General features: G+C 37.7%; 1 long non-coding RNA gene across 1 annotated transcript; it reads right to left on the bottom strand.

The window, feature by feature from the left end:
* Positions 1 to 673: 673 nt before the first annotated feature.
* LOC135965022 (uncharacterized) lies at positions 674 to 20,146 on the bottom strand. Its single transcript, XR_012417505.1, has 3 exons — positions 20,062 to 20,146; positions 8,218 to 8,290; positions 674 to 808 (listed from the first exon to the last, which is right to left on the bottom strand). It is a non-coding gene; the product is annotated as an uncharacterized lncRNA (long non-coding RNA).
* Between the last annotated feature and the right edge of the window lie 407 nt (positions 20,147 to 20,553).

Raw genomic sequence — 20,553 nt, 5'->3', positions numbered from 1 at the left:
ACTTTGGGATGCCGAGGTGGGCAGAACATTTGAGGTCAGGAGTTCAAGACCAGCCTGGCCAACATGGTGAAACCCCATCTCTACTAAAAATACAAAAATTAGCCAGGCGTGGTGGCATGCACCTGTAGTCCCAGCTACTCGGGAGGCTGAGGCAGAATTGCAGCCTGGGGACAGAGCAAGACTCCATTTAAAAAAAAAAAAAAAGTGCTAAATAATTTTCTCCAGCTCCTGTGACTCCTAAAAGAGTTGAGCTGGGATGCAGATGCAGGTGGTCAGGCTCCCTAGCCTAAGCTATTAACTACCACCTCCAATTCAATGGAAAAATATAACGAGTTCAATCTCAGATTTCCTCTTTATAAATGAGTCTCATTGTACCATGCTGACTTTTTTCTAAATGCAGTCAGTTCCGTTGGGACCGTCTTAATTCCAAACCTTGTTCTCTTTGCAGAAGTTTCATCTTAGATATTTTTATGTTTTCATAACTAGTTAGAAGGTTAGGCATTCTGTTTATTTTTAAAAAACATACAGAAATATTGATGTATTGAGTCAAAGTGTGCTGTTACCTAAATGAGTTGATTTTTAATGAAAACGAGTCAGTCCTATCTGTGATAAAACGTAGCCCAACACTGTCAAAAGCTACTCACCTGGCAGTGCCTTCGCACTGCAGGAAGTTTTACTTCAAACATGTTCATTAAGTCTGGGTGTGTTGGCTCAGGCCTATAATCCTACCTCTTTGTGAGGCAGAGGTGGGAGAATCCCTTGAGGTCAGGAGTTCAAGATTAGCCTGGGTAACATTGAGAGCCCATTTCTGAAAAAAAATAAATAAATAAAATAAAAATTAGGCAAGCCTGGTAGTGTGCATCTGTAGTCCCAGTTCCTTAGGAGGCCGATGCAGGAGGATCATTTGAGTCCAGGAATTCCAGGCTGCAGTGAGCTACGATCATGCCGCTGCACTCAGCCTAAGTGATAGAGCACGATCCCATCTCAAAAAAAAAAAAAAAAAAAAGTCGATTAACTTGCTGGCTGTACTAAATTAATATTTTCCAAAGGGCTTTAGATTTTTCAAATTTAGATATTTATTGTCCAATTATGAGACATCATGTTTGTGATAATGCAGCAGTTTAACTCTGCTATTTTTGTACATGGCCTAGTGATTTTCAAACTATGGTTTCAGTGACAAGTCTGCTGCCTAAATGGACTGGCTTTCCTGTTTGAACGTCTTTGGCCTGTTTGTCTGAAAAGAAAACTTTTTTATTCTATGTATACATATTTTTAAAGGCATTTCTTTGCTGTATCAGGATGCCTGTTTCAGGTAAGTATCAAATATATGCTTTATATCTGTGATGTGATAAAATCAATATGTATAAAGTCTTCTATTCTCAAATTTATTTAGACATCAATATTCTTTTTAGCCAGATATGTGAAAATTGGCATCTACTTAAGTCCAATATAGAGCATAAAGAGAATTTTCAGAGAACTAAAGCACCATTTACTAAAATTTAAATTGAAGGTGGTGGATGAAGATAATATAGCATTTAGAAAACAAATTGCGCACAGGCCACACAGAGTGAATCCAGTTGGAGAAATCTCTCTACATTATTTTTTAAAAAGACTGATGCAAAAGGAAAGCATTTTAGTGCATTGAGAAATGCATTCTCTTATGGGATAAACTACCTCATTAGTGCAAATGTGGTCTTGAACTCCATATGAAGGTGAGGCCAAAGGCAGTGCCATTGATGGAACACAACTCACATTTGGGATAATATTATACAATTGAAGGCTTTCTTGGGCTCATCATATCTTGCCACCTAGTGCAGTTCCTGAAGGCCAGGATTGCTTTAAATGCACTCAAAAAAGAAAAAAAAAAAAAAGGCAGACCCTACTACATTGAGCATTTGTTTTCTGGTTTTGTGTCTTTCTTTCAGCAGGATGGCTATTCCACAGAAAAAGTACCTTCAGTATAATAAACTGTGATAACTGTGCCCCAGATCTGTCATTCCCCTCGAAATCTACTCTCCATCCTCCGCCATCTTGTTTCTTGCTTGGAAGGTCAACCCCTAAGGCCAATAGCAACAGGTGCTCCTTCCCTCAGGCTTACTTTTGGGATAGCAAATAGAGAGTCCCAGCAGACCATCAGAGGGACAGAGGAAAGTATAGTTGGTTGCCTCAGGCTGGTCATGTCCCTCCACAGAAGGTCACAGTTCTCAAAACACACGATGTTCTCCTTTCAATCTCCAATACCATTATCTCCACTCTTCCTTTTGGTCCTAAGGTTGGCCATGCCTGGTATATCAGCCCCAAGGCACTGCACCATCTCAGAATTTCTCTTGGCTCCCTGGCTACCACTTTTACGTAGTCCCCTTACAAAACACCACTGCCCCTTCATGAATTATCCTAACTCGAGTGTGCCACCAGATTTTACTTGGGCTTGATTGATAAAGTTAACAGCATCAGAAAAAAAAACTGTTTTAAGCTCTTAAATGTAATAAAGAGCGCCTAGAAATTGTGTTAAATTCTTCTGCAAATCAAGAATGTATAACTTTCCTTTTGCTTATAAAATAAATAGTTAAAACATTTTTAAGTAAAATGACTAAAGAACTTACTAAAGCCTTCCTTTATCCTTTACTGGACAATAAGCGTGATGCAGTATAAACCTCTGACTTAAGAGACCATCCTTCATTTTTCACTTAGCACCTGTTATATACCAGACACTCTGCTAAGCAGTGGAGTTGCAGCGATTGATAAGAGACAATCGCTGCCTTGAAGGAGCTCACATATATGCACCGATTATTATAATGCTGTGCGACAAGGGTGATGAGAAGAGACAGTGTGTTATAACTCAACTCGAGATACAAGCAAAAGTTTTCAGCAAGAAGAGGGATTTTTTTTTTTAACTGAAAGAAACTGAACCCTTTTGTACCTGAAGGGAAGGAACAAATTTCTGGAAGAGACGCCAAAAAATAAAGTTAAGAGTAAACATGAAATTAAGGTGTTAGAAGCTAATTACATGTCACTTTTTTAAAAAAGAAAAAAACAAGAGACACCTTTTGTTTACGTGGATTGATGCAGGGTTGAGTATTTTAAATTATGAAAATCAATTTCTACACTGCTATCCAGAAGGACTCTATCTCCACCCGAGGATTTATGATTACTCAGCCATCTGTGACCAACAGTCCCCACAGAATTGTTCCAAATTTATTCTCCAAAGTTAAGCCTAGGATGGAAAAAAAAATCTGGCACCCATGCGGTACGTGAACATCTGGATTCATTTTGAACAGATAAGAACCAGATACCTGATATTTAAAATTTTTAATGACCATAAGGAATAATGTGGAAATATATTATTCTATTGTAATAAAGTAGAAAGAATTAATTAAATATATCGGAAGCATACTGAAAGTGGTTCAAATACCAAAAGGTCTATGAAATTGCAAAATGCTATTTTGAAGATTTACTTTTAGAAAACAGGAGGCCACAGGGAAAAGATACTGAATCCTAAAAGTCAGTTGAATGTAGGATTCATTGTCCCAAATTTTGTTTAAATTGGAAGATCAGTCACTTTAACGGTTTTTCTTGAAAATGTATTTCAAATGTGAATGTCTGTAAGTTAGATAATACATACATGATATGACTGGCAAGGGATGGAGCGGACCTTGTTCCCAGAGAACAAAATAAAATTCCAGAAAAATTAATTCTAACTTGAAAGGCTACAGCTTTAATTACAGCCTTCCTTAGAACAACACACTAACAGAGGAAGGATAATCAGAAGCACCGGCAAGCAGTCCTGATCACTGGGAAAATCTATCCCAATGTCTGCTTTATCCACAGCCCTTTGTGCTTCTCCAGATTCACAGCAGAGATGAACATATTAATAGATGGAGATGGGCTAGCCATGGTGGCTCAGGCATGTAATCCCAGCACTTTGGGAGGCCAAGGCGGGCAGATCACAAGGTCAGGAGTTCAAGACCAGCCTGACCAAGAGACCAGCCTGGCCAATGTGGTGAAAACACATCTCTACTAAAAATACAGAAACTAGCAGGGCATGGTGGCAGGTGCCTGTAATACCAGCTACTTGGGAGGTTGAGGCAGGGGAATTGCTTGAACCCAGGAGGCAGAGGTTGCAGTGAGTCAAAGATTGCACCATTGCACTCCAGCCTGGGTGACAGAGAGAGACTCATACTCAAAACAAACAAACAAACAATCTAAATAGATGGAGATGTAGTTCTTAATCTTTAAAGCTCACATCTATCTTGATTGCTTTCTGTTATAGCAGCCTAGACTGAGTAAGACACCCATAAAGTAAGAAGCTTGGACAAGGTACCAGTTCTAAGCCAGGCACAGAGGAATCAGGGATGGGTATGTCCTGGCCTGAAGACACAATGTAGTGTAGAGGTAATAAGGAGATTCAATAAAGCAAAGCAATGAGGCTGCTATGGAACACAGAGAAAAGGAACTTAATCCCAGACTTTTTGTGACTCCATTTCTTCACACCAGATAAAGCCATATGAACAACAGGATCATTTGACCTTGAACGCATTGACTCATTCTAGAGTTAGATACAAAGCCAGAAGAAGAAGTAGAATGATAAGAAAAGTTACCCTTACGTATTTACAAAATTGAAAAGCCTATGGAGGGAATATACAGAAACATCAGTGAACAAATTGAGAGTAGAAAATGTTCCCCAAATGGTGATCTCATTATAAGTTAAAGGTAGCACTTCAACTCAATAAGGAAATATTATTTAATAAATATTAATAGCCAACTATACAGCCACTTGTTTTCATTAAACACTTAAATATTTACACGAAAACGACAAATTCCAGAAATGTACCTGGAAAAGAGGTGGACGTAAAGAGGCCTGTCTTTCCAGGCCACAGGAATAAAAGCCGAGCAAGGCCTCCAACTCTACTCCTTTGCGAAATACTAGGACCTCATCAGGCCTTCTGTGCAGGGAGCTGGGGATTAGGGTGGTGGCGGGGGGAGAGAGATCTCAACAAGAGACAATAACAGGGCCAGAAATAAAAGGTCCTATGTGATAAAGCAAATCTTGGGCCAATAGTGCCTGTTCCCCAAGAAGCAGACCAGCAAAGGGAGCTGCTCTACCTTGCCACCAAGGATGAACATCCCCTCCTTCCTCCAAATGTAATGAGATTATCTGCACATATTCCTTTATATGAGTTTCTGTATGTTTCTTTCCTGAGAATTTATAAAAAGGCTCTTACTAGGTAAAGTATATATATACATATATATATATATCCGTGTATGTATATATATATAAAACCAAGATACTTTCTAGAAAGAATATACCAATTTTTACTCCCACCAACAGTGTGTGAAGTGCTGCCAGTATTGAGTAGTATCTTTTTTTTTTATTTTAGCAAATAGGTGAAGAATTGTATCTCGCTGTTATAAATTGTATTTCGTTGTTGCTAATGAGATTCAAATTGCGTTCAAGTTTCAGTCGCCTGTGATTGTCCTGGTGTGTGTGCATGTGCACACATATGTGCGTGTGTGCACGTGTGTGTGTATCCTCTGCTTTAGACTGCTATTCCTTTAAATCGGCTATGTCAATATAATTTCATCTTTCTACATATCAGTGTCGTGTCAAGCTGACTATGATGGAACTTGGACATAAGATCACCCAACGTAAGACTTCTAACTGTCAGAGGAAGGTTTGACAGACTGTGCAGAATTTAACTGTTGATAGAGGTTAATTATAATGGTTTGTTCTTTTCTAAATCTTTCCCAACGCCTAAGCGGCTTGTGGAGAAATGCCTGAGATTTGGTTTAAGGTAGCTAGACTTATAGATATTTTAGATTAAGTATACAAAATATATTTATTCAATCAGGGTACTACCCCGATTGTATAGCACCTTTTCTTTCCCTTCCAAGTCCAAGTATGGGAACAAACTCATTATTCTAAACAATGAATATTACTGGTACCATCTTTTTATAATGTATGTCTTGATTCAACACATCATGCATCTTTTAAAATCATACATTTTTTCTTGGATTCATTTGGCAAGAGAATTTTCTTAATCACATCATGTTTCTTAACAACTCAAAGAGATATTTTAAGACACTTAAATATCTTTCAAATGTTCCCTCCAATTTTTATTTTTAAATCCTTAAATTTCTACTTAGCACAAAGTTTTTCCTTACAAGTATTTCTTTTTTAGAATGAATAATAATTCACTGTCAACACATTAATGTAATAGTAGTGGAGATCATTTAAAAGCAGTTATTCAAAGAAATAATGTTCATTCTACAATAACTTGGCCACATATAACATCTTGACCCTTTCATTTATTGAGCAGCTACTATAAATTGACACTATGCTCTGTGGTCATGGATGTGAACAAGACAAAGACTCCACAACCAAAGTGTTTATAATTAAGGTTGCCAGGTTTAGCAAATAAAAATACTAAACTTTCAGTTAATGTGAATTCTGGATAAGTACTTTTTATTGTCAGCATGTCTCAAATATTTTATGGGATTTAGTTATACTAAAAAACATTTAGTGGCATGAACCCGGGAGTTGGAGCTTTCAAGGAGCCGCAATCGCACCACTGCACTCCAGTCTGGGCAACAGAGCGAGACTCCATGTCAAAAAAAAAAAAAAAAATTTACTTCATCTGAAATTCAAACTTAACAGGGCATTTTGTACTTTTTCTAGAAATTTACATATGATCTAATAGGAGAATAATAAAAATCATGATGTATTTAGTAAACATAAAATAAACAGTTGTATTAAGCACTAGAAAATAGCTTAGGCTAGGCGTGGTGGCTCACACCTGTAATCCAGCACTTTAGGAGGCCCAGGTGAGCAGATTACTTGAGGTCAGGAGTTCGAGACCAGCCTGGCCAATATGGTGAAATCCCATCTCTACTCAAAATAGAAAAATTAGCTGGGCGTGGTGGCACATGCCTGTAATCCCAACTACTCTGGAGGCTGAGGCAGGAGAATTGCTTGAACCCAGTAGGTGGAAGTTGCAGTGAGCCGAGATCGCGCCACTGCACTCCAGCCTGGGTGGCAGAGTGAGTCCCCCTTTCATTCAATCAATTGATCATCATCAGTAAAATAGGAGTTTAATCACGCTATGCAAATTGAGAAGTGGAAGATAAGAGAAGGATTTATTAAAGAGTTGTTGCTGAACTGGGTTTCAAGCAAGCAAGTTATATTCAAACAAATGGTAACCACTGGTGTTCCAGAAAAGGGGGAAGGCAGAAGTAATGTTGGATGCAAGAAAAGAGCCACATTTATCCTAATAATTGTGGTCTGTTTGGGCTGGCAAAGAAGTTTATACTGGGAGATATAATACAAGCGGTACCATAAATAATGTATGTAAGTCTAAAGGGATAAAGTATGAAAAATATGCACCACATTATATTTCTAGTATATTAATTATAAATTCAAGGGTACAATAGTTCAACAACAGTACAGGTCGGTGATGTAATTTCTGTCTAGAAAAAACAGCTATCCATATCAAGAGTTATAGCCCCCTCTACTGGTCAGAAGGAGAAAAATCCTCCGTTGATACCAAAATGCAATGGTTGGACAGACTGGATAATTAATTATAAACCATTTAGTAATATTGGCAATTTCGCGGAATGTCTTATTTTAAGCTGCACAAGTCTTTTTTATAAATACCGCAATTCAGAAACGAATTAATAATACAAAACACTCCAAAAGTTGGGGGATTCGTTTAAAGCCATTAAATGGAAAATGTTAGATTGTTCAAATGAAGCTCACTCAAGTTCTTGCTTTCCTCACCAAGATTAGGGAATTTTTTTCTGTCTAATCTGACCAAAAGTCCCCAGATGGCAAACACTAAGTCTGTTATAAGATATATTTTCTAACCACCTATAAGAGAATTATGTGTAAATAAGAGTTACTCTATGAGCCTGTAGAAATACTGCTTTCATCCCAAACCCATGGAAATGAGCGCTGCAAGAGCGGCTTAGCAATCTTCAGTTGAAACAATTGGCCCTGAGTGGTTCTTATTGGACCAGTTTGGGAGCAGTTCTCCAAAGGAAATACTCTTCAGTACACTAAACTTCTTCAGCTGCTAACTTGCTGATTGACTCCTGGGTACCCTCAATTAATTAGCATCACCTGTTTAACAAAAGCAACTCACTCCCTATTGTCTGTTAGATCAACTCTAAAATCTCTCTCTGGCAGGAATTTAATCTCTCCGCCAGCTGGTCTTGACTCACCTGCTCACATTCCTGTCCAAAGCCTGGATTCCAGTGAGGATTCCCCCTCATTGGTCCCCACTCTGCCATGGGTCTCCCTGCAAAAAAAAAAAAAAAAAAAAAAAAAAAAAAAAAAATACTAATCACTCCTGCAGGAAAATGTAACTTCTCCTCTCTTTTCAGGGTCTACTTCAAGTCTCGGCATCTACTGTACTGTGCAGCTACCATCTACCGTGTCTTAACTCTCTAAATCCTTCATGTTCATTATGTTTTAGACTTGCTCCTATATGTCGTGTTGTATTTACTGTTTTCTTGTCAATTTCTGAGCCAATACATGTGTAGGACCCCCTGGAAGGTTAATAATTTGGTACCTTTCTAGTTCATGTTAGTTACCTGTTAATCCGGAAGAGATTCACGTGGTATGAGGAAGCACATAGGGCAGGGACCACAGAGTTCAGTCACTACCCTACTGTTTCCAAGACCTTCCTACTTCACTCCGTACAACACACGGCCTGCAGCATGGCATGTCTCTAAGGGTCTCACCGTCCTCTTCCTCATCCCCAAGAAGCTAATCAAAAACATTCATTCCAAACACATATAGTGCATACCCTCAGAAATGATTTGTTTATAGGATCTTCCCAGTCTTGTTATTTTTCTACTGTTATTTGGCATGCCCTGCAGACTGAGACAGAGCAGTTTCCTGGCTAGCGTACTTTGTGGCCAGCTCTGTATATATTAGAGTAGTCCTTGGCTCCTCAGCTACCATGTTTAGATATCCTATTTTAGTCTTCTCTATGTGCAATGGGATCTATCATAATTCAGCATACACTAAAACTGTTTTTCTTTTTTTTTTTTCTTCACCTTTTAAGTTGAGGGGTACATGTGCAGGTTGTGCAGGTTTGTTAACATAGGTAAACATGTGCCATGGTGGTTTGCTGCATAGATCATCCTGTCACCTAGGTATTAAGCCCAGCATCCATCAGCTATTCTTCCTAATGCTCTTCCTCCCTCCACCCCTCAACAGGCCCCAGTGTGTGTTGTTCCCTGCCATATGTCCATGTGTTCTCATGGTTCAACCCCCACTTAAGAGTGAGAATATGTGGTGTTTGTTTTTCCATCCCTACATTAGTTTGCTGAGGATAATGGCTTCCAGCTCCATCCGTGTCCCTGAAAAGGACATGATCTCATTCCTTTTCATGGCTGCATAGTATTTAATGATGTATATGTACCACATTTTCTTTATCCGGTCTATCATTGATGGGCATTTAGATTGATTCCATGTCTTTGCTATTGTGAATAGTGCTGCAGTGAACATACATGGGCATATATCTTTATAACAGAATGATTTGTATTCCTTAGGGTATATACCCAGTAATGGGATTCCTGGGTCAAATGGTATTTCTGCCTCTAGGTCTTTGAGGAATTGCCATACTGTCTTCCATAGTGGTTGAACTAATTTACACTCCCACCAACGGTGTAAAAATGTTCCTTTTTCCTTTCCACAACCTCACCAGCATCTGTTGGTTTTGACGTTTTAATAATAGGGATTCTGACTGGCATGAGTATCTCACTGTGGTTTGATTTGCATTTCTCTAATGATCAGAGATGTTGGGCTTTTGTTTCATATGTAAAACTCTTGATAAATACTTGAAAAGTTGACCATAATCATGGACAGTCATCATTATACTGCTGTCTGCAATCTCTGGTTTAAGGGTACTAAAGAGGGTATACATCAGTATTTTGAATTTGTTTGTTTTTAGGCTGCAAAAGTACAATTATTTAAAGTATACATATTACTTCAATAGACGAATGCCTTACATAACATATAGTTACTTTAGCAATTCCAGACAACCTAAGAATTTCATTTCTAGCTATATGACTGACAAATTAACATGACAACACCAACACTAAAGCATTAGAAAAGCTAAATACACGTTAGCAAACATTCTTCTGGGGCAGAGTACTTAAAAATACATCAGAGAAAAAGGATATTATCCAAAAATGTCAAGCATATTTGACAAAGAACCAAACATAAAATTAGAATATTTATTAGAAAATAAATGTACTTGTTATAGCAGAAACCCCCTAAATATTCAAACTCTAAGACTATTACATTCACTTATTTGACATAAAATTTGTGTCTGCAATTATGTCTCAGCCATTGTGATCCAGAACATCAAGGTATTTTGTATATATTATATTCAGGATTGAATTTCAGCCAGGACACAGCGTAATACAGGAGACATGGCAGATACCCAATAACAGTTTGTTACATTATTTGAAATGAACAAATCACCTTAGACTAAGTACTCTGATTTAATTAGCAAGCATCAATTTGATGTGAGGGCACCTATTATCTATTAATTAAACAAAAACACACACACACATACACACGCACACACAATTTATCTGATGAAGTTGCATACTAGGTATACCAGTTGTTCATTGCTACAAAGCAAATTGCTACAAACATTGTGGCTTTGAGCAATATTAATTTGTTATATCACAGCCAGGTAAGTAAGAACTCTAGGATGACATGACTCATTCATGGCTGGGTTATTTTCATCGGGTGTCCCAGTACTGAAACCAGGGTATCAGCAGGTTAGTCTGTTATTTGGAGGATATGGAAGAATCCACATCTAAACTCATCCAGATTGTTGGCAGAAGTGGAGGTCCCCGTTTCCTTGCTGGCTATCAGCAGGGAGCCACTCTTAGCTCCTGGAGACCACCTGCATTCCTTTGCCTCTAGGAGCTGGGAGTGGTCCCATTCATCTTCGAAACCAGCAAAGATGCATCAAATCCCATCCCAAGCTTTGGATCTCTGATTCCTTTCACCAGTACATTAGAAGTTGGCTTTTAAAGGGTTTCATGTAATTAGATTATCTCCTTTTTTGCCACATAATATAATATAGTCTGTAGTCATGGGTGTGGTATCTCCTCATATGCAAAGTTTCCACTGCACTGAAATGGAATAGAATTACACAAAGGTGAGGGCTATCGGGGACTTCTATAGAATTCTGCCTACTGCATGCCAAGTGTGTTACTTAGTTGGTAGTTATGCTACATATTAAAAGAAGATAGAACATGGCCAGGTGCAGTGGCTCACGCCTGTAATCTCCGCACTATGTGAGGCTGAGGCAGGTGGATCACCTGAGGTCGGGAGTTCGAGACCAGCCTGACCAACATGGAGAAACCATGTCTCTACCAAAAATACAAAAATTAGCCTGGCATGGTGGCACATGCCTGTAATCCCAGCTACTTGGGAGGCTGAGGCAGGAGGATTGTTTGAACCTGGGAGGCAGAGGTTGTGGTGAGCTGGGACCGTGCCAGCCCGGGCAACAAGAGCGAAACTCCATCTCAAAAAAAAAGAATAAGATAGAACATATGCTTATTAATTTAACAAACATCTATAGCACTCCATGTACCAGATGCTATTACTACAAAGATTAATAAACCATAGTCCCTGCCCCCAAGGAGATTGACTTATAATATGGGTTTACTGTGGTGAGTGCAAGAATGGAGAACTCTTGAATATATAGGAGATGGATCTGAAACTTGACCTGGGACCTAGATGGGTACTAGCATGAGACAATAAAATCTAAGCAGCTTCTCAGATGGCAGAGGGCCTTGCACATCATGCTAAGGGATTTGGTTGTATTCTGTAGTTGATAGAGAGCCCTTGGTAGTTATCAAGCAAGGGAATGGCATGAGATTCCTGCAAACAGCAGTCATCCAGACATTGACAATGTCCCTAGCAATAAATAATATAATACCAGCTTCAACATATGCAGACTGAGTCACTATTATCGTTACTGCTTTGGGGAGAAGCAAATTCTAATGACCTAGTGGCCCAAAATATTAGTGCAATTTTCAAAGGAACCTAATTTGTAATCGACCATCACCTCAGCACTGAGAAAATCTGACTCAGCCCGGCATCTCCTCCATCAATATTCTGTGACAAATTTCTAATTTGCCATAATCTACTATGTCATCCTTCCAAACTTTCATGACTTTCCCACCCACCCTCTGCCAGGCTTTTCAACTACCCACAAAAAAAGATTTTTTTATAGACTAGAATTGAAGTTTTGTGCACATTTTTTTTTAAGCTGCACATTTTTTACCTGCTGTTGCTTCCTGAGAAAAGGTTACAGGAATCTCAAGTAAATTTTAATGAGTTGGCTTCTTGGGTCTCAGAACTGATTTATGTAGGGAAGCATTTGAGATTTTCTAGTAAGTGCATGGTTGACATGAATTATCACGCAGGTGTACACCATTCCACATACATAGTCCTGTTAGTTTAAAGAGTATCCAAGTTACAGAAACAGAATAATTTTTAAATGTCAATGTTGGATCTCTGCTAACTACGAAGAACTAAGTATTTAGAAAATCAAATTTCTGCCTCCTAGAAGTGACTCATCATTAACTTCTTGTCAGAGGAATATATTGTTTAAAGAAATAATAAACGTGGAGGAGGAACGACTATTTCCTGATTAAGAGGAGAAGAAAAAAAATCAAGTAACTCCCTTTGCATGACTGTCCCTACTCGTGCGTCCATCCTGTTCTCCCTCCTGTTAGCAGACATGTGTATGACTCATGAGATTCTATTTGAAGTTTCAGCTCCACTACTTTCCTCCCAGAGTAGCATTTTCTGGCAAAAATCTATGAGGTCATAAAATGGAGAAGCCTGAGCTTTCAAGATTCCTGACTACCAAGAAGACAGGTCAACATTTTTAAACAGGAAGGCTCAAAAATCAAAATGGTAATATTTAAAGGAACATAATGTCATCTCCCCTAAATATATTATTTTAAAAATCCATACCACGATAAGGTAATGGGAAGTTTTAGGGCTTCTATAAATTAACTTCTGAAATATCTAAATTTCTCAAAAAGAATTTTGTTTTATTCAATAAAAAAAAAAATGCTTCTGAACACCTACTATGTTGAGGCAGGATACCCTGCACAGGAAATACAATGTCGAATGAAGCGCCTTGTCAAATTCTATTATAACCATAGGGTGTTGGGAGTTTATATCCTTGGAAACCTTCAAATATCAACCCCCAACCCACGCATTGCAACCATGGAAGCTTTAGTGATCTTCCCAACTGAGGTAGAAGGTAGGTGGCGCTTGACTCTGGACCAGACTGAAGACTGGCCACAACCTGGAAGAGGCACCAAAAGCACCTTTCCATAAGACACACCTACCAGCACCATGACAGTTTACCATCGCCATGGCAACACCCAAAAGTTACTGCCTATTGTCTAGCTATTTCCTGAACAACTCACCATTTCATTAGCATGAAGTGGGTATTAATATGACTGCCAAACTGCCCCTAGGGCTGCTACTCTCTGCACTCTGCCTATGGAGTAGCCCAGCTCCACAGGGTCAGTCACGGAACTGGAACACTGCTGACACCTCAGTAAAGCTGTTTTCTTCTACCACCGGCTCACTCTTGAATTCCTTCCTGAGCAAGGCCAAAAACGTGAGCTAAGCCCCATTTTGGGGGCTCACCTGTCCTGCGACACAACTGTATGTTATAACTTCTTCCCGCAAGGAATCAACCGTATTTAGAGCCTTTAGCCCATTCTTCTTCATATTCAAGTTATTTATTCAATTGTCTTTTTAATCACCATTATCAAAACAACATAGTTCACCGTATTCTAACTCCCCCAACACATCCCTTTATGAACTACAAATCCTCCAAGACAAAGACTTTCCATTACTTCTGTAGCCCTCAAAGCAGAAATGTTAAGAAAATATTTGACAAATTGAAATATTTCAGTTAATTGCCTTTCATTTTCTGTAACTCCAACGACTCAATGAAGAGTCCAGTTGTATAATGTGAGGTCATAGTCACAGCACCTGTTCCTGTGGTCTTGTAGAGTTATGGAAGAATCTATTATTTTGCCATTCTTAGGGTTAGCAAAATTTCCTAAAAACCTAAATTCCACTGAATAGTACTAAGAATATGCTACTTTCTGATATAATAGTAGACAATAAATTTTCTATAAGGGATGTCTTGTCCAATTTCAAGAATAATTCCCAGGCGGTTGGCATCTACAAAGCAGGGCAGGCAAAATTCTATAGGAAAAGAGCCTTGTGAAATTTCACAGGTGGAAAAGTCAACCTCTCCTTATCTTACAAAAATACAGTAATTAGATCATTTTTCTCAATATATGTAAGGATTCTTAAGTCTTCATTTGAATATCAGTCAAGATATTGACTATTAAAAAATAGATGCTTTCTGTATCTTTGGAAAATTAAATAATAGGCTTCAAAAATAATATTCAATTCATTTAGTCTATTAACAGGATCCAAATGCATGAATGTTTGGGGCAGACTAGAACACCTGTCTTTTGACTGGAGTTCTGCTGATTGGTAGGTAGATGCCACGGTTGGTACCAACAGCTGTGGGAGATAGATAGGTTGTGGGTCATTTTTTTGCTGGTAGGTATCTAGTCTTACATTTTGCATGAGGTATAGACATATTGAAACTAACAATATAATTGCCACACTGAACCACACTCTACTAACCTAACACTCAACCCCTGAAATCAGAATCCTTGCTGCATTGACAAACTTTTTAACAATGTTCTATTTTAACTTTATTCCCCTAATATTATTAATCATTATTCATATTTTGGAAGAAAAATCTACCAGAACACTGTCAGCCGAATCCTCTATTCAGCAATGTCTGGTAGGAGAAGTTTCCCAAGAGGTGCTCCTTCTTGGAAAGGAGAGTGGAATGTTTCATAAGGTTCTGGCAAGAGAGCATCACCAAAGTCAGCAAGTGCAAATTATTCTTGCATCTTAGCAGCCATTACTTGGGCAGCTTGGTTTCACCAAGAAAAGTGAAGAGAAATAGTCACTGGATAAATTCAAGTGAAGGCAAGGTGGGGAAGGACAGCTGCCAGGGACAATGACATACAAATACCACAGTGAGTAACTCTTTTTTTTCCAACTTTTAGTTTGGATTCAGGGGGTACATGTGCAAATTTGTTACATAGGCATATTGTGTGATCCTGAGGTTTGGGGTACGAATTATCCCATCACCCAGGAAGTAAGCATAGTACCTAATAGATAGGTTTTCTTTTTTCTTTTTTTTTTTTTCTTTTTTGAGACAGAGTCTCGCTCTGTTGCCCAGGCTGGGGTACAGTGACACAGTCTCAGCTCACTGTAACCTCCGCCTCCTGAGTTCAGGCAATTCTCCTGCCTTAGCCTCCAGAGTAGCTGGGACTACAGGCACCCGCCACCATGCCCAGGTAATTTTTGTATTTTTAGTAGAGAAGGGATTTCACCATGTTGGCCAGATTGGTCTCGAACACCTGACCTCAGATGATCTGCCCACCTCGGCCTCCCGAAGTACTGGGATTACAGGCATTAGTTTTTCAAACCTTGCTTCCCTCTGTCCCCACTCTTATAGTTCCTAGTGTCTATTATTCCCATTTTTATGTTCATATGTACTCAATGTCTTGCTCCCCCTTATAAGTGAAAATATGTGTTACTAGATTTTCCATTCCTGCGTTAATTCACTTAGGATATTGCTGCATCCGTGGTGCTGCAAAGGACATGATTTTATTCTTTTTCTGGCTGCCTGGTAGTCCATGGTGTATATGTTCCCACAATGGGAAATTCTCAAGTCTCAAGTCCTGCAGGGTTTCTCACAAGATTAAGTTGATTGAAATTAAAGGCTAAAACAAAATAAGAATATTGGCTTTTAGCAATAAGTAACAACAAAACTCCACAATAAGTAGATAGCTTCTAGCTCAGGACATTACATCACTATAGTACTGTGCATACTATGGTACGTATATACTATATATGTATATGTACTATATGTGTATGTGTACTATATATGTAGTGTACTATGTGTACTATATATGTAGTGTACACTACACATATGTAGTGTACTATACACATATACACATATAGTACTATATAGTACTATAGCATACATGTATATACATATGCTATATATAATAGAGTATACACATATATGTATACTATCTATGTACACTATATGTAGTATACATACACATACATATTATGTATAGTATATACTATCTCTAGTATACACATATGTGTATATATAGTATACATGTACTATAGTATATACAGTACTACAGTATATACATATATACTATAAATAGATAGTATACACATATACTAACTATATATACAAATATACTATCTACATATAGTATATCAGTGTATACTATTATAGTGTATATACATAGTGTACATATGTAGTACAAAGTATAGAATAGATCATCATATAATAACTTAATGGATTTTGTTAAATATTTATTCAACTCCTGCTGAGCAAAGGATATTAATTTTGGTCAACATGTTGCAAAATGATGCAGTCACTTCTTGGTAGGAAGCAATTTGGTATAATGGCTACACTGGGTCTTTTTATGATTTGGAAAAATATTAGCCTTGGTTACATGATTTTATAGATTTTTCTGTTCTGATAGTTGTTGAAACTACAAAATTAATTTTACTTTATTTGTATATTTAGTTATTCATTAAAAAATGTATTAGTACTATATGTAAAGTGTTTTGCTAAGGCATTATAGAAAATGAAGTATTTGATTTGGAGGCTTTAATATGCTTGGGATAAAAGTGATAAGATAAAAATATTTTAGCAATATTAATGAGAATCTTTGGCACAAGGTAAGTAACTATATGTTTATTTTCCATATCATGCATCTTTACTTCTTTATTTACAACTAATACAAAATGAGAAAGTGTAACACCTTTAAAAATCATCCATAATTTCACCTTCTGGTAATAAATGGTATTAAGACTTTATATCTTTCAGCCTTTTTTCCATGCATGTAAGTGAATTGTATGTGATTAGGAAAAATACAGCATTGTTAGTTCTGTGCTGGCTGGGAATCCCATGGCTGACAGCAGAGTGCCTTGGTGTTTACTGTCCAGAATGAGGTTGTAGGGGATGGGGAGATACAAGAGGAAGCAAGGCTGGCTTGAATAAGCTACATAGAAAAGAGCATAGCATAATAAAATAGATCTGGAATATGGAAGGAAAAGAGAAAAGACCAGCCCAGTAAAGACTGTGGTGTGAAACTTTAGGTGATCTGGAGAGATGGGATAAAGCTTTGAGTAGAGGAGAGAGAGACAGAGACAGAGGCTGAGAGAACAGAAGCAAGTTTAAGAAATGTATGCCATTTAAATTTACATTGCTTTTCAAATTTTAGGAAGATGTCATACTTCTAATTATTGAATGAAGACCTATAGGTGATTCAACTTAAATGAGTATGTTTCCTCATTTTTATGACACCTGTTGCATTTGTACCCAGCTCTGCGCATTCCCTTTATTCCAGTAACATCATCGACTCCACAGACCTATTCCTGGCAGCCACACTTGAAATGACATAATCTATTTCTCTGGCCATACTTCATACACTAAGGATAGACCTCATATATGTATATATTATTGGTCCAAGTCTCTCCAGAAATTTGAAACTGGAATTTACAGAATGCCTAGCATTTTCTAGATATAGCTGGACTGTAATGCATAAAGTTAGGACTCCTGGGATAGACATAACCCATCATGGATCATGGAATTAAAAGAGAGAGAGATGAAAGATGAAGAATACTGACAATTTTTTAATACGTGTAGTACATGGGTGAGACTTTTCTTGGGACATTTCTCATAAGAAGTAGCCTTGGGATCCTTGAGATCTCTTTTTTGTTAAAATAAATTCCCTTTTTATTTGTTTTGACTATTCAAGTTAGCATCTTTTTTTTTGGCAACCACACACACACACACACACACACACACACAGATGTTGGGTAACCTGTCTTTTCTCATTCAGTAATATCGCAGGAATCTTTGTCATATTAATAAATATAGATTTACCTCTTCTACATTAATTACTGCATCATTTTGCACTGAAAATGCCCCATAACTTATTTAATTAATCCCTATTTTGTACATGTTTTGCTTTAATTAATCTTCACACACACATCTGCATAGTTTCTTTAGGATAAATTTATAGTAGCATACATGCTGGATCAAAGAGTGAGTATTTCTTTTAAGACTTTTGAGACATGTTGACAAATTATTTTATAAATATGTAACAATTCATCAAAACTAGCTATAAGTATTGACTAGTTAAATAGGAGGTGAGACATGCATCCTGTTTTAAGGTACAGCCCTTTGATCACTAGAGCAGTACAATATTTATTCACATGTAGGTCTTTTTCTTTCTTTGTTAATTATACTTTTACATTCTATACATTCTATTCTTAACTCTTTTTTTTAATTTTTTTATTATTATTATACTTTAAGTTCTAGGGTACATGTGCATGACGTGCAGGTTTGTTACATATGTATACTTGTGCCATGTTGCTGTGCTGCACCCATCAACTCGTCAGCACCCATCAACTCGTCATTTACATCAGGTATAACTCCCAATGCAATCCCTCCCCCCTCCCCCCTCCCCCCTCCCCCCTCCCCATGATAGGTCCCGGTGTGTGATGTTCCCCTTCCTGAGTCCAAGTGATCTCATTGTTCAGTTCCCACCTATGAGTGAGAACATGCGGTGTTTGGCTTTCTGTTCTTGTGATAGTTTGCTAAGAATGATGGTTTCCAGCTGCATCCATGTCCCTACAAAGGACACAAACTCATCCTTTTTTATGGCTGATAGTATTCCATGGTGTATATGTGCCACATTTTCTTAATCCAGTCTGTCACTGATGGACATTGGGGTTGATTCCAAGTCTTTGCTATTGTGAATAGTGCTGCAATAAACATACGTGTGCATGTGTCTTTATAGCACCATGATTTATAATCCTTTGGGTATATACCCAGTAATGGGATGGCTGGGTCATATGGTACATCTAGTTCTAGATCTTTGAGGAATCGCCATACTCTTTTCCATAATGGTTGAACTAGTTTACAATCCCACCAACAGTGTAAAAGTGTTCCTGGAGTCTCACCCTATCATCCAGGCTGGAATGCAGTGGTGCAGTCTCAGGTCACTGCAACCTCCACCTCCCAGGCTTAAGCGATTCTTCTGCCTCAGCCTCCCGAGTAGCTGGGATTACAGGTGCCCACCACCGCGCCCAGCTAATTTTTTTGTTTCTTTAGTAGAGACGGGGTTTCACCATATTGGCCAGGCTGGTCTCCAACTCCTGACCTCATAATCGGCCCGCCTCAGCCTCCCAATCTTAACTCATTTCTAAAAAGGTATATGGTTTTGCCTCTTTGATTTGTAAGAGATCTTTTAAATATATTAAAAGTAAGGAGTTCTGAGATAGATCTGGATCATGGAATTAGAGAGGAGATGAAAGATGAAGAATACTGACAAATTTTTAATATTTTAAATATATTAAAAGAAATTTTGAATATAAATATCAGTCCCATTTTAGCATATGTGCTACACATACATTTCCCTAGTTTGTTATTTGACTTTCATTTTTCTGTCTGGTGGGTTTATGACCATTTTGTTTTAAATTTTTCTTAATTTATCATATAGCAATCTTAACCTTCTACATTTCTGCATCTGAGAATACACTTAGAAATTCCTCTTGCGTTCCAAGATTACATAACCAGCCAATTGGTTCTCTTAGTTTTTCCAGGAAGGGAATCATTTGATCATCTCTGTAGTATTATTTAAAACTGTTTTTCCTTTCTTCTTCCTTCCTCCTTTTTCTTTGTCTGATTATATTGACTAGAATTTCCAAAACAATAGTCAATAAAGAAAAAAACCAACATAGATAGTAGGCATCCTATGTCTTGTTCCAAACTTCAGTGGAAAAAGCATGTAGTGTTTTTCTGTTAAGTCGATGTTCGGCAATTGGATTCTGAAACACCCTGTTTATACTACCAAAGTAACTTGCCGTTCACAGCTTCCTGGGAGGTCCTGTGCAAATTGGAAGTTGACTTTGCTCAAATGCCACTTCAGCATCTCTACAGCTGATTTTTTCTCCTTTGACCTATTGATGAGATAAATTATATTAATAGATTTTCTGATATTGCACCATCCTTAAAATCCTAGAAAAAATTTAATTTGGTTATGATGGCATTATATGTTTTAATTCCTCTTTGAAAACCTTAAGATCTATATTCATAAGTACTACTTGTTTATCATTTTTATTTTTCTACATGTTTTTCTAGTACTTATAGTATGAATATACTAGCTATAGAAAAAGAATTCAAAATGTAATTTCCTATTACTGTCTAGTAACAGTTAACTGTGTAGAGGAGGTCTGTTCTATTATTCACCCGTTCTCTGGTGATAGTAACTACCCTTCTCTCTATTCTTAACCATGTGGTTTTGTGGGGGGTTTTTTTTAACTTTTTTATTATGGAAATTTTCAAGCCTATG

The sequence above is a fragment of the Macaca fascicularis genome, chromosome 9 (assembly GCF_037993035.2).
Source record: "Macaca fascicularis isolate 582-1 chromosome 9, T2T-MFA8v1.1".
Classification (NCBI taxonomy): Eukaryota; Metazoa; Chordata; class Mammalia; order Primates; family Cercopithecidae; genus Macaca; species Macaca fascicularis.
Note: the sequence above shows the minus strand (reverse complement) of the source record. Positions and strands in the feature narration are given on the sequence as shown.